The sequence below is a fragment of the Scyliorhinus torazame genome, chromosome 4 (assembly GCF_047496885.1).
Source record: "Scyliorhinus torazame isolate Kashiwa2021f chromosome 4, sScyTor2.1, whole genome shotgun sequence".
In the NCBI taxonomy this organism is placed as follows: Eukaryota; Metazoa; Chordata; class Chondrichthyes; order Carcharhiniformes; family Scyliorhinidae; genus Scyliorhinus; species Scyliorhinus torazame.
Window position 1 is genome coordinate 215,066,946 of NC_092710.1, and position 14,370 is coordinate 215,081,315.

Here is a 14,370-nt window from a genome sequence, read left to right on the forward strand (position 1 = left end):
TTGACACTGAATAATAAGAATAATATTAATAATAATAATAATAATAATATTAATAATAATATTAATAATAGCTTATTGTCATTGAAGTAGGCTTCAATGAAGTTACTGTGAAAAGCCCCTAGTTGCCACACACCGGCGCCTGTTCGGGGAGACCGGTATGGGAATTGAACCCACGCTGCTGGACTTGTTCTGCATCACAAGCCAGCTGTTTAGCCCACTGGGCTAAACCAGCCTCTGCATTTGATGTAACGGGCGGCACATTAGCACAGTGGTTAGCACTTTTACTTCACAGCACCAGGGGCCTGGGTTCGATTTCCAGCTTGGGTCACTATCTTTGCGGGGTCTGCACATTCTCCCTGTGTCTGCGTGCGTTTCCTCCGGGTGCTCTGCTTTCCTCACACAAGACCCGAAAGTCGTGCTTGTTAGGTTAACCAGCCCCTTAAATAACCTTTATTGACACAAGTAGGCTTGCATTAGCACTGCAATGAAGTTACTGTGAAAAGCCTCTAGTCGCCACATTCTTGCGACTGTTCGGGTACACAGAGGGAGAATTCTGAATGTCCAAATTACCTAACAGCACGTCTTTTGGGACTTGTAGGAGGAAAACGGAGCACTCGGAGGAAACTCACGCAGACACTGGGAGAATGTGCAGACTCCGCACATAGTGACCCAAGCGGGAATCGAACCTGGTACCCTGGCGCTGTGAAGCCATAGTGCTGTCCTATGCTATCGTGCTGTCCTATGCTACCATGCTGAAACTATCACTCTTAGGATAGATAGGAGATTATTTTAAAAATCAAATTTAATAAATGTTACACTTCTATACAAATAATTATCAGGGTACTGATACAGATTCATCCCAGGATTTAGATCGTTGGGCAATAGTGCGTGGGAAATCCATACCCTTACCTCACCTGCTCAGATGACATGGCTCATATTGGAGGAGAGTAGAAATCTCACTGACCAGACTTCAGCAGGTACAGGTTCTCAGTTGCATTCTGAATGAGGACCTGGTTGGAGCTTCCATTTTTTTTGCAGGCCTCCTGCATCTGACTAGTGCACTGAATCTACTGGTGGGTTGAGGATTTGTGGTTGCTTTAATTAAAGTTGGAATCTTGAATATTTTCCATGCGAGTTCTCTCTGGGATCTTAATTCACAACAGCTGTTTAAAGAAGGCTTTTCAATACCATTCAAATGTGTAACTTCAAGGCCTCAGCAAAATTAGCTGCTGACTCGTTATGGTGCTGTGAACTAATATCCATCACAAATTAATGCAAGGATGTCGATTATATACCGATTACCAGGGGTGGCATGGTGGGGCAATGGTTAGCACTGCTGCCGAGGATCTGTGTTCAATCCCGGCCCCAGGTCACTGTCTGTGTAGAGTTTGCACATTCTTCCTGCAACTGTGTGGGTGTCACTCCCACAACCCAAAGATGTGCAAGGTAGATGGATTGGGCACGCTAAATTGCCCCTTAATTGTTAGCTGGACAGGAGATTTGTACGAATTCAGAAATAGAAAAACAGGATTTTATGGTATATAAAGCAATTAAACCCCAGATTAACCACAATTAAATTGTTAATGACAAGATTAATCAAATTTTTCAAAAAATTGGTTGGCAGCCTTGCTTTGAAACTACAATTACGATTGAAGTAACAGTAGGAATGTTCAGTCTATAATTCAAGGATGTGTACTGAAGGGAAAATCATTACTTCAAAGTTCCACACAATTGTATTCATCAGATTAATAGAACCAGCACCACTCCTACATGGAACATGTCTGTTATGAGATAGGTGTACTAACCTTTAAGTACCAAATGCAGTCTACACAGAACATATTTTTCACATTTACTGCAGTGCTAAATGAATTTTAAAAGTGAAAAAATAGGTTCTGAAAAACTTTCAATGCTGCACATAATATTCAACAGTGAAGACTTTCTTTAAATTCTATGGGCAACCGTGAGGCGCTATAGGCCACCAGCAGCAGCAGAATTGTACTAATCTACAATCTGTAACATCATGGCTCGGCGTATCCCCCACTCTGCCATTATCACCTAGCCAGGGGATCAAGGCAGAAGGCATGGGGACAAAGCCAGCCACCTGTTGGCACACCAGCTGAGAAAGCAGGCAGTCACCAGAGAGATCGCGCAAATTAGGGACAACAGAGGCACACTAGAAACAGACCCAGACAAGGTTAACAAAAGTTTTTACCGGGGACTGTACACCTCAGAGCCCCCAACAGGGGATGAAACAGTTCCTCGATGGACTGGGCATGTCAACCATGGGGGAGGACAGAAAACAGGGTCTGGGAGCACCGCTAGAACTGAGAGAGATCATGGAGAGTATAAACTCCATGCAGGTGGGGAAGGCCGGGACCAGACGGGTTCCCGGCGGACATCTACAAAAAATTTGGGACAGCCTGCAGGAGATGTTCACAGACTCACTGGCGAGGGGCACACTGCCATCCACGTTAGAACAAGCCTCAATCTGTTGCCATTACAGAGACCTGGTTGAGGGAAGGGCAGGATTGGCAGCTCAACGTTCCAGGATTTAGATGTTTCAGGCGGGATAGAGGGGGATGCAAAAGGGGAGGCGGAGTTGCGCTACTTGTTCGGGAGAATATCACAGCTGTACTGCGAGAGGTCACCTCAGAGGGCAGTGAGGCTATATGGGTAGAGATCAGGCATAAGAAGGGTGCAGTCACAATGTTGGGGGTATACTACAGGCCTCCCAACAGCCAGCGGGAGATAGAGGAGCAGATAGGTAGACAGATTTTGGAAAAGAGTAAAAACAACAGGGTTGTGGTGATGGGAGACTTCAACTTCCCCAATATTGACTGGGACTCACTTAGTGCCAGGGGCTTAAATGGGGCGGAGTTTGTAAGGAGCATCCAGGAGGGCTTCTTAAAACAATATGTAGACAGTCCAACTAGGGAAGGGGCGGTACTGGACCTGGTATTGGGGAATGAGCCCGGCCAGGTGGTAGATGTTTCAGTAGGGGAGCATTTCGGTAACAGTGACCACAATTCAGTAAGTTTTAAAGTACTGGTGGACAAGGATAAGAGTGGTCCGAGGATGAATGTGCTAAATTGGGGGAAGGCTAATTATAACAATATTAGGCGGGAACTGAAGAACATAGATTGGGGGCGGATGTTTGAGGGCAAATCAACATCTGATATGTGGGAGGCTTTCAAGTGGCAGTTGAAAGGAATACAGGACCGGCATGTTCCTGTGAGGAAGAAAGATAAATACGGCAATTTTCGGGAACCTTGGATGACGAGTGATATTGTAGGCCTCGTCAAAAAGAAAAAGGAGGCATTTGTCAGGGCTAAAAGGCTGGGAACAGACGAAGCCTGCGAGGAATATAAGGAAAGTAGGAAGGAACTTAAGCAAGGAGTCAGGAGGGCTAGAAGGGGTCACGAAAAGTCATTGGCAAATAGGGTTAAGGAAAATCCCAAGGCTTTTTACACGTACATAAAAAGCAAGAGGGTAGCCAGGGAAAGGGTTGGCCCACTGAAGGATAGGCAAGGGAATCTATGTGTGGAGCCAGAGGAAATGGGCGAGGTACTAAATGAATACTTTGCATCAGTATTCACCAAAGAGAAGAAATTGGTAGATGTTGAGTCTGGAGAAGGGTGTGTAGATAGCCTGGGTCACATTGAGATCCAAAAAGACGAGGTGTTGGGTGTCTTAAAAATTATTAAGGTAGATAAGTCCCCAGGGCCTGATGGGATCTACCCCAGAATACTGAAGGAGGCTGGAGAGGAAATTGCTGAGGCCTTGACAGAAATCTTTGGATCCTCGCTGTCTTCAGGGGATGTCCCGGAGGACTGGAGAATAGCCAATGTTGTTCCTCTGTTTAAGAAGGGTAGCAAGGATAATCCCGGGAACTACAGGCCGGTGAGCCTTACTTCAGTGGTAGGGAAATTACTGGAGAGAATTCTTCGAGACAGGATCTACTCCCATTTGGAAGCAAATGGACGTATTAGTGAGAGGCAGCACGGTTTTGTGAAGGGGAGGTCGTGTCTCACTAACTTGATAGAGTTTTTCGAGGAGGTCACTAAGATGATTGATGCAGGTAGGGCAGTGGATGTTATCTATATGGACTTCAGTAAGGCCTTTGACAAGGTCCCTCATGGTAGACTAGTACAAAAGGTGAAGTCACACGGGATCAGGGGTGAGCTGGCAAGGTGGATACAGAACTGGCTAGGCCATAGAAGGCAGAGAGTAGCAATGGAAGGATGCTTTTCTAATTGGAGGGCTGTGACCAGTGGTGTTCCACAGGGATCAGTGCTGGGACCTTGGCTGTTTGTAGCATATATAAATGATTTGGAGGAAAATGTAACTGGTCTGATTAGTAAGTTTGCAGACGACACAAAGGTTGGTGGAATTGCGGATAGCGATGAGGACTGTCGGAGGATACAGCAGGATTTAGATTGTTTGGAGACTTGGGCGGAGAGATGGCAGGTGGAGTTTAATCCGGACAAATGTGAGGTAATGCATTTTGGAAGGTCTAATGCAGGTAGGGAATATACAGTGAATGGTAGAACCCTCAAGAGTATTGAAAGTCAAAGAGATCTAGGAGTACAGGTCCACAGGTCATTGAAAGGGGCAACACAGGTGGAGAAGGTAGTCAAGAAGGCATACGGCATGCTTGCCTTCAATGGCCAGGGCATTGAGTATAAGAATTGGCAAGTCATGTTGCAGCTGTATAGAACCTTAGTTAGGCCACACTTGGAGTATAGTGTTCAATTCTGGTCGCCACACTACCAGAAGGATGTGGAGGCTTTAGAGAGGGTGCAGAAGAGATTTACCAGAATGTTGCCTGGTATGGAGGGCATTAGCTATGAGGAGCGATTGAATAAACTCGGTTTGTTCTCACTGGAACGAAGGAGGTTGAGGGGAGACCTGATAGAGGTATACAAAATTATGAGGGGCATAGACAGAGTGGATAGTCAGAGGCTTTTCCCCAGGGTAGAGGGGTCAATTACTAGGGGGCATAGGTTTAAGGTGAGAGGGGCAAGGTTTAGAGTAGATGTACGAGGCAAGTTTTTTACGCAGAGGGTAGTGGGTGCCTGGAACTCGCTACCGGAGGAGGTGGTGGAAGCAGGGACGATAGGGACATTTAAGGGGCATCTCGACAAATATATGAATAGGATGGGAATAGAAGGATACGGACCCAGGAAGTGGAGAAGATTGTAGTTTAGTCGGGCAGCATGGTCGGCACGGGCTTGGAGGGCCGAAGGGCCTGTTCCTGTGCTGTACATTTCTTTGTTCTTTGTTCAATCTTGCTAATACTTAAGAAAGACAAAGACCCGACTGAATGAGGTTCGTACACACCCATCTCGCTACTAAACATAGACACCAAAATATTGGCCAAGATCCGAGCCAAAAGGCTGGAAGACTTCGTACCAGAGGAGGTCGCAGAGGATCAAACGGCTTTGTCAAAGGTAGACAGCTAACATCGAACATCAGGCGTCTGCTAAATGTGATCATGACCCCATCCAGGGAGAGATTACCTGAGGTGATCATCTCCCTGGACGCAGAAAAGGCCTTCGACAGAGTTAAGTGGAAGTACCTCATAGGAGGTACTGGAGCGGTTCGGGCTTGGAACAGGATCCACCTCATGGGTGATGCTCCTGTACAACGCTCCCATGGTGAGCGGAGAGACATACAACACCAGCTCCCAGTACTTCCAGCTGCACAGTTGCACGAGGCAGAGATGCCCGCTGCCCCGCTGCTGTTCGCCCGAGCGATCGAACCATTAGCGATCGTGCTCAGAACAGCAAAGAACGAGTGGTATCCAAAGAGGAGGCAGAGAGCACAGAGTCTCACTCTATGCGGATGAACTGCTCCTCTACATCCCGGACACACAAAGCAGCTTGGAACGAATCCTGAAAGGGTTTTGTGCTTTCTTGGGCTACAAACTCAATATGAGCAAAAGCGAGATTTTTCCCAGTGAACCCGCATGGGGGAGGGCAGCTCTGGTGGGACTGCCGTTTAAACACTCCCAACACAAATTCCGCTACCTGGGGATCCAAATCGCTCATGACTGGATGGGAATCCACAAATGGAACCTGACCAGTCTGACAGAGGAAGTTAAAAAGGACCTGCAGAGATGGAACACACACTCACTCTCCCTAGTGGGGAGAGTACAGACGATCAAAATGAACGTACTGCCCAAGTACCTCTTCCTACGAAGATAAATCCCAATCTATATCCCCAAGGCCTTTTTTAATTCACTGGACAAATTAATCATGTCATTTGTATGGAGGGGGAAAGAATGCTAGGATCGCAAAATCCTGAAACTCCCTCCCTAATGACACCGAGTATATCCACACCACATAGACTGCAGCAGTTCAAGAAGGCAGCTCACTGCCACTTTCTCAAGGGCATTTTCAGATGGGCAGGAAATACTGGTACAGGCAGCGATGTCACATCCTCTAAATGAATCAAAAAACCCTAATAGCAGCTGTGGTGCTGAAAGCGGGTGGACTTGAGGTATCAGGTGGTCTCGCCTATCTGTGAGAGACCAACTGTGGGGAAATATTGAACTGTGGGAAAATATTGAATCTTCAGAGTGACACATCAGCTTTTCAGAATCCAAATCACAAATATGACAATGTAACAATGTAAGCGCAGCCAGCAAATTAGATACAAGTGTAAATGCATAGTACAAAATGCTGGAATAAAATGTTGCGATGGAGTGCCAATCAGGAGTTACAACTCAGGATTAATAAGCCAAAGGGAGACAAAGAAGGGGTGTTCCCAAAATCGTGCATAAGAAAGTGTGACCATTTGTGCATGTGGTTCTTTTCTTTGTTCTTTTGTTTTTATATCTGAATTTGTACTGGTTTTGCAATAAACTCAATCTAAACCTACTACCAGACTTTGACTCTTATTAGAAAATAAGAGATCCTACAACTTGCCGCTGGTAGCAGGGTCGCTGGAGGAAAAAGAACATGAGATCTCGACATCGGACCATTATCGACCCCCAGAGGCAAGGCCACCTCTTTATTCGAGAAAAGTCCTTGCCCGTTGTTTAGACTCAGTAACCCCCTTACACGACCTTGGGACCCTCTGGTCTGGTAGTCGGCTCAAGCCCTTAACAGATGCCTGAAATTTGGTGGTATAATGTACCTATCTGGCTAAAATGCCCCACGGCTCAAGACCCCCAATAAGAATAGGTATTATGGTAGAGGAAAAGAACAAACACTTGCCTACCACTGTCCAAGGCGGGCAGGCCCTGCCGGACATCTCGGAAGATAAGATCCTTTGGCAATTAAAAGTATAGAGCAGCAAAATCTGTATCGAGATTGAGCAAAGAATATGGTGCCTGCAAGGGACAGTGGTCCTTGGAAGATACTAAAAGAGTCTGGGGGAAAACGGCCAGTATGAAGGACCAACTGAAATTACTGCGCGAACATATTCAGACAAGGAATGTTGAAACAGTGCCTTTTGCTACTGTGGAGAGAAAAATGCCATAACAAAATTGATCAAATAAAGAATTAGTTGGGTTGTAGATGAAATACAAGCTTGCATTGTTCTGAATCAAGGTCAGATTATAAGCTTGCAGTTTGGCTGTGATCCAATTTGAATTGTTCAAAACAAGTTAAAAATGAAATGTTAAGATTTCTTTCAAATTTGGTTAAGTAACAAAATTGAAATTGGTTTGAAGGAAAAATAAAGGATATAGGAAAATAAATTGGAGCACAAAAGTTAACTATTTCAGCAGGTAATTAATTGGTTTGTAAATTGCCCAGAAAATTGTGTGTGTAAATTACTCGATATAAATCGATATCTTGTTGATTTACGGGAACTCAATGACGGCAGTTAAAAAGCAGAAATTTTAAGTACACTTTCGAGGAATTTGGAACAAATGTGAGAATTTTATTGTACTATCACATCACCCCCATTAGCGAACAAGCGATTTGTAGGTCATAATGTGTTGGGGTGAAAACGTCTTTGAGATTTGAATTTAAGGAAGGATAGATGATGCCTTTGGAATTATTTGTTGGAGATCGGCCTAAATGGAAGAGGATATTAATAAACAAGGATCAAATAACAAATTCAAGTCGTATCATACAGCAGAATGGAGTATCTTGTTTATTATTTTAGCCAAAAGAGTGTGAGCTAGCAGTCCTTTGTCTCTTTAAGAATCTGCAGCAGCGAGACAAGGCTGATGATTAACTGTTTGAACTTTACGAACAGAGGAATCGGCGTGTTTCATATGTTTTATGAAAATGTTTGTATATTGGTGTTCTGGGTAATTAACCTTGCCTGGAGTTTTTAATTACAGACACTCTGGAACTTTACAACAGAATCACAAGGACACGGAGTTCATTCATTTTGCTTATTGGTGTTTTAAAGCACTTGATATGTTTCGCTGCTTGTATATAAATGGTATTAGTGCACATCTGTTTCAAGCATTGATGTTTTCTGTCTCAAATTGTAATCTTTGAGATCCTAGTTTAAGTGATAGTCAAACAGCTGACAAAGCCTGGAGTCATATTTTCCTGGCCAGAGGCATGATTCCAGGGTATTTTTGATAAACATGTGGGAATTTAAGTCCGGATACAAATTAACATATGCAAGAATGAGATAATTTTAATTCAATAGGATTTATTGGAGTTTGGATATCAAAAATGAATATGGACAATCCTGTGTTGGATTGATCTTGTGTTAAAACTGGTCAGGTTCAAAAAAAGGCACAACTGACTTGTACAACCATAAGATATCGGAGCAGAATTAGGCCACTCGGTCCATCGAGTCTGCTACGCCATTCAATCATGGCTGATATCCTTTTCATCCCCATTCTCCTGACTTCTCCCCATAACCCCGGATCCCATATAATTCATTAACTTATCTATCTCTGTCTTATAAGACACAAGGTGATCTGGCCTCCACAGCCTTCTGTGGCAACGAGTTCCACAAATTCACCACCCTCTGGCTGAAGAAATTCCTCCTCATCTCAGCTTTAAAGGATCGTCCCTTCAGCCTGAGGTTGTGCTCTCTCGTTCTAGATTTCCCTACTAGTAGAAACATTCTCTCCATTCCACTCTATCCAGGCCTTGCAGTATCCTGTAAGTTTCAACAAGATCCCCCCTCATCCTTCTAAACTCCAATGAGTATAGATCCAGAGTCCTCAACCGTTCCTCATATGACAAGCTTTTCATTCCAGGGAGCTTTCTTGTGAACCTCCTCTGGACCCTTTCCAAGGCCAGCACATCCTTCCTTAGATGCGGGGCCCTAAACTGCTCACAATACTCCAAATAGGGTCTGACCAGAGCCTCATACAGCCTCAGAAGTATACCCCTCCTCTTGTATTCTAGCCGTTAACATGAATGCTAACATTGCATTTGCCTTCCTAACTGCCAACTGAACCTGCACGTTAACCGTAAGAGAATCTTGAACAAGGACTCCCAAGTCCTTTTGTACTTCTGATTTCCTAAGCATTTCCCCATTTAGAAAATAGTTTATGCCCCCATTCCTCCTTCCAAAGTGCACAACCTCACACTTTTCCACATTGTATTCCATCTGTCACTTCTTTGCCCACTCTTCTAGCCTGTCCAAGTTCTTCTGCAGCACCCCCCCCCCCCCCCCCCCCCCCCCCCAGCTTCCTCAACACTACCTGTCCCTCTGCATCTCTTTGTATCATCGACAACTTGTGGTCCTAGCACCAACCCTTGAGGCACACCATTAGTCACTGACTGCCATCCTGAAAAAGACCCCTTTAACCCCACTCTCTGCCAGAGAAAGAAAAACAGGAAAAAAAACCCTGAGATTGAAAGAAAAGGTGTAAAATAGAGAATATTAAAGAAAGTGGTCCCTCATTGTGTTTCTGGTTAGGTCAAAACAAAGAGAGGTGCTGACGAAATGACATCCAGTTAAAAACTTTTACTCCACCCCTTTTCAAACCAGCAGAGAATTAACCTTTTACTGTTAACAGCTGAAGATGTATTTTAATTTTTACAGGAACTTTAAGTTTGAATTGTCAGATATGTTCAGACTAATTAACCATCTTTGCCCCAAGCAGAATGGATCTTTTGTGTTTTACTTTACAGGTAACTGCAAGTGGAACAAGATTTGCAGTAGCTTAAGGAGGTTGAGAAGTTATTTAATAGAATCCCAGCATCATAGATTCACAACAGTCAGAAAGAGACCTATGGGGTCAGCACCGACGCTCTGAAAGAGCGCCCTACCTAGGCCCACTCCTCACTCTATCCCCACATACTCGCCTAACCTACACATTCTTGGACACTACGGGACAATTGATCAGTTCCAATACACATACCCTGCACATCTTTGGGATGTGGTAGGAAACCCACGCATGCACAGGGAGAAAGTGCAAACTCCTCACAAACGTTCACCCAAGGCTGGAGTGGAGCCCAGGTCCTTGTCGTTGGGAGGGGGCAGTGTTAAACACCGTGCCACCCCCTTTGTAAGACTTTCAATTTTGCAGCAATAGTCGGCCTGATTTAAAATCCAGTGAAGGAGCGGGGGAGGGTCTTTCAGTGAGAAGCTGTTAAAGGATAGAGAAGTGTGAGGTCACATTCACCAGTCTTAGACAAGTCCTAGCAAGTGTCAGCAATAGGGTTGCCAGATTGTACTTGTTCCCTTCCACATACATGGCCATAATAATGGGAATTACTACATTGCCATACTGACCCAACAATATGGTGATTATAAGTGCACTGTAGTCTGTTACTCAAACAGGCAATCAGAGGTTGCTGTTAGATATAGGAAATCCATGAGGAACAACTCTTAGTGCAGATTCTGAACATGGGAAGATTGAAAATAATCTCAAAATGCTAGAAGGGCTCAAGGGGAGTGTCTACTAATTAAATGGGTGGGTTACAGTAGTGTTATTGGCCAGGGTTTAGAGAACCCCAAAGTGTTTCATGGAGTTCACCGACCACTGGTAACAACACTAAAACCTTATCTCCACTGGCAAAACTACAAACTTTGGATTTCTTGTCCGCTACTCGTGTCATCATATTTTGTGCAACTTTTAAATGTTGTCCAGCCAATTCACCTGCTCTATTTAATCGTTCCCTAAAATTTGACACGTAATCCAATAATGTAAGTTCTGATTTCTCACTCACCAATTTTTCCTTAAATCAATTTAAGTGGTCCTCTTACCTCACGACCAAAAATTAGTTCAAAAGGACTGAATTTGGTTGACTCATTAGGTGCATCCCTAATTGCAAACAGTAGGAATGGAATTCCTTTATCCCAATCCTTTGGATAATCGTGACAATAAGCCCTCAACATTGTCTTTAATGTCTGATGCCACCTTTCTAACGTTCCCTGCCATTCTGGATGATACGCAGTTGATTTAAATTGTTTTATTCCTAAGCTATCCATAACTTCTTTGAATAACCTAGAGGTAAAATTCGATCCCTCATCCGATTGTATTTCTGTGGGTAGTCCATATCTAAAAGAATTTAAGTAACTCCTCCACAATCTTTTTAGCTGTAATATTACGTACTGCAATGGCCTCTGGAAACCTAGTAGACACATTAATTAGCGTCAAAAGATATTGATTCCCACTTTTCGTTTTAGGAAGCAGTCCTACGCAATCAATTAGGACCCTTGTAAAAGGTTCCTCAAATGCTGGAATGGGTATTAAATGGTGCTGGTTTTATCACTGCTCGAGGTTTCTCTATCACTTGACACATGTGACATGATCAACAAAATTTAACTACATCGTTATGTAGTGCAGGCCAATAAAAATGTTTTTGTATTTTAGCTTGCGTTTTCCTTATTCCCAAATGACCTCCCATTGGTACCTCATGTGCAACTCGCAACACCTCCTTTCTATACCCTACCGGCAATACTACTTGATGAACTTCTGCCTACTTTTCATCCGCCTGCATATGTAAAGGTCTCGATTTTCTCAGCAAGACATCACTTTTACGGTAATAACACTCTGGTATACACTCAGATTCCTCTTCCGTACATGCTTTCTGATACATCCGTTTTATTTCTACATCTTTCTGTTGTAACTCCGCCAATTTTCCTGAACTAAAAATATCTGTCTCATCCTCCACCTGTTCTTGTTCTTTTTCACCCATCTGATCAAAAATTGTTTCTGATAATTGCACTTCCACTTCATCTTCACTCTTTGCTTTCTCCTCTTGTCTTAACCTGTGATTTTGCGACAATCCGGTAAAATCCCAGGATACTCGTTCATAAACACTTCAGTTGTCTGATTGTCCACTGGCTTATCAACATAGTAGGCATCACTCCCACCTACAATCCAGCTATATCAAGATAAACTGTATTCCTGGACAAGATAGTTTCTCTGTTACTCCTACTACCACTTCACCACTCTTCACTGGACTTTCCAACCTTACCTTATATAATGGAACACTACTCCTCTCACCCTGAATTCAACATATTACCACCTTTTCTAGCAATATTCTTCCAGAACTACATAACTCTTCATCTCTTACCATTAAAGATTGACTAGCTCCCGTATCGCTTAAAATTGTGACTTATTTACCTGCTCCTCCTAATACACATGAATAACTTTACCCACACAAGTAAATTCTTTAAAGAGATCTGGCATCTGCTTATCAATCACCTCTTGATCAGGCTGTACAATATTTTGCACCTCCTTCGCTTCACTTGGGCTTTCCTTTACCACTTTAACAAACCCCACTGTCTTCTCCTGTTTTACCACATTAGCCTTCCCAGTGCTTTTCTTCAACCACCAACACTGTGACTTTACATGGCCTAGTTTATTACAGTGAAAATATTTGAAACTTTTCATTTCTTTTCCACCTCCCTGGATTTATTTTTTAGTCTGAGGTACACTCTCCTTAATATCTCCCATCAGATCACCTTTGCCTCTACCACTTGAGTATTTCTCATGTCCCCAGTTTCTAACCTTCACGGGTTGAAACTGATGTCAGAAACCAAGCTTTGATTTATGAACTAGTTCATAATCATCTGCCATTTCTGCTGCTAATCTCACAGTTTTAACCCTCTGCTCTTCCACGTGAGTTCTCACTACATCAGGAATTGAATTTTTAAACTCCTCCAAAAGTTATAATATAATTTCTCTGAGAGCTTCATACATTTTGTCTATTTCCAAAGCCCTTATCCACCAATCAAAATTACTCTGTTTGAGCCTTTCAAACTCCATGTATGTTTGACCAATTTCTTTCCTTAAATTTCTAAACCTTTGTCTGTAGGCTTCAGGCACTAGTTCATATGCACCTAAGATGGAGTTTTTCACCTCCTCATACGTCCCAGATACCTCCTCCGGTAGTGATGCAAACACTTCACTAGCCCAACCTACCAGCTTTGTTTGAATCAGTAATACCCACATGTCCTGTGGCCATTTCATTTGTTTAGCTACCTTCTCAAATGAAATGAAAAAGGCTTCCTTATCCTCAAATCTTGGCAATGCTTGGACATATTTAAACAGATGTCCACCAAGCCTTCGACTATGACGCTCTTTCTCACTATCCTCATCACTATCATCCAACTGTACGTTTCCCTTTACGTTCGCCAATTTTAACTGAGTGTCATGTTTCATGGCCATTTTCTGAAGTTCAAACTCTCTCTTTATCTTTTTCCCTGATCTGTATCTCCCTTTCTCTTTCTTTTTGTTCTGCTAGGGCTATTCTTTCTTTTCTTCTTTCTTCTCTCTCTCTCTTTCTTTTTCCTCTCTATCTCTTTTGTATTCAAGCTGCTTTAATTCTTTCTCATGTTCCATTTGTTTAAGTTGTAACTGAATTTTTGCCATTTCCAATGAGTCAAACTGTATCTCAGGCAATTTGTCAGGTAATGTTAATTGCAATGTTTTTTGCCAAATCTAACAGTCCGCTTTTAGTCACCACTGAGAACATTTATAATTCTGAATTCACCAAATGATCAAGAGATTGTCTTTTCATGGCAGAGAGAACAACAGTACACCTGCTTTGTCTGGCTTCAGCTCAGACACTGCAACAAAACCAAAAAACAGACACACCCAAGCTTTTCTCAAAGTGAAACGAAAAAGCAGAGCCAAATCTCAGCTCCACCCACACTCTGACATCACTGCAGTAACATGAGCAGCCAAACATTTCTTAAAGCGACATTCTCATGACAGTATTTAAGGATGCAGGGAGCAACCAAGTGGGATATATGAACATTGAGGAAAGGAATATTTATGTAATGTGCAGATGGGTGGCACGATAGCACAGTGCTTTACAGTGTGTAGCCATCTGGGATGGCGACTTACAAAGGATCCAGGGAAATATGGTCACCTGCAAAGGACCATGGGAAATATGGTCAACCCAGGACTCAGACGCTCAGAGCTTATGTATATTGGCAACTCAGATAACTAGACGCGATCAAAACCCCCAGCTACTTTGC

At 43.3% G+C, this 14,370-nt stretch overlaps 1 protein-coding gene across 4 annotated transcripts in view; it reads right to left on the reverse strand.

The window, feature by feature from the left end:
* Nucleotides 1-14,370, reverse strand: part of tpd52l1 (tpd52 like 1) — a 69,005-nt gene that overhangs the window by 31,613 nt on the left and 23,022 nt on the right. The gene's annotated exons all lie outside the window — the stretch shown is intronic.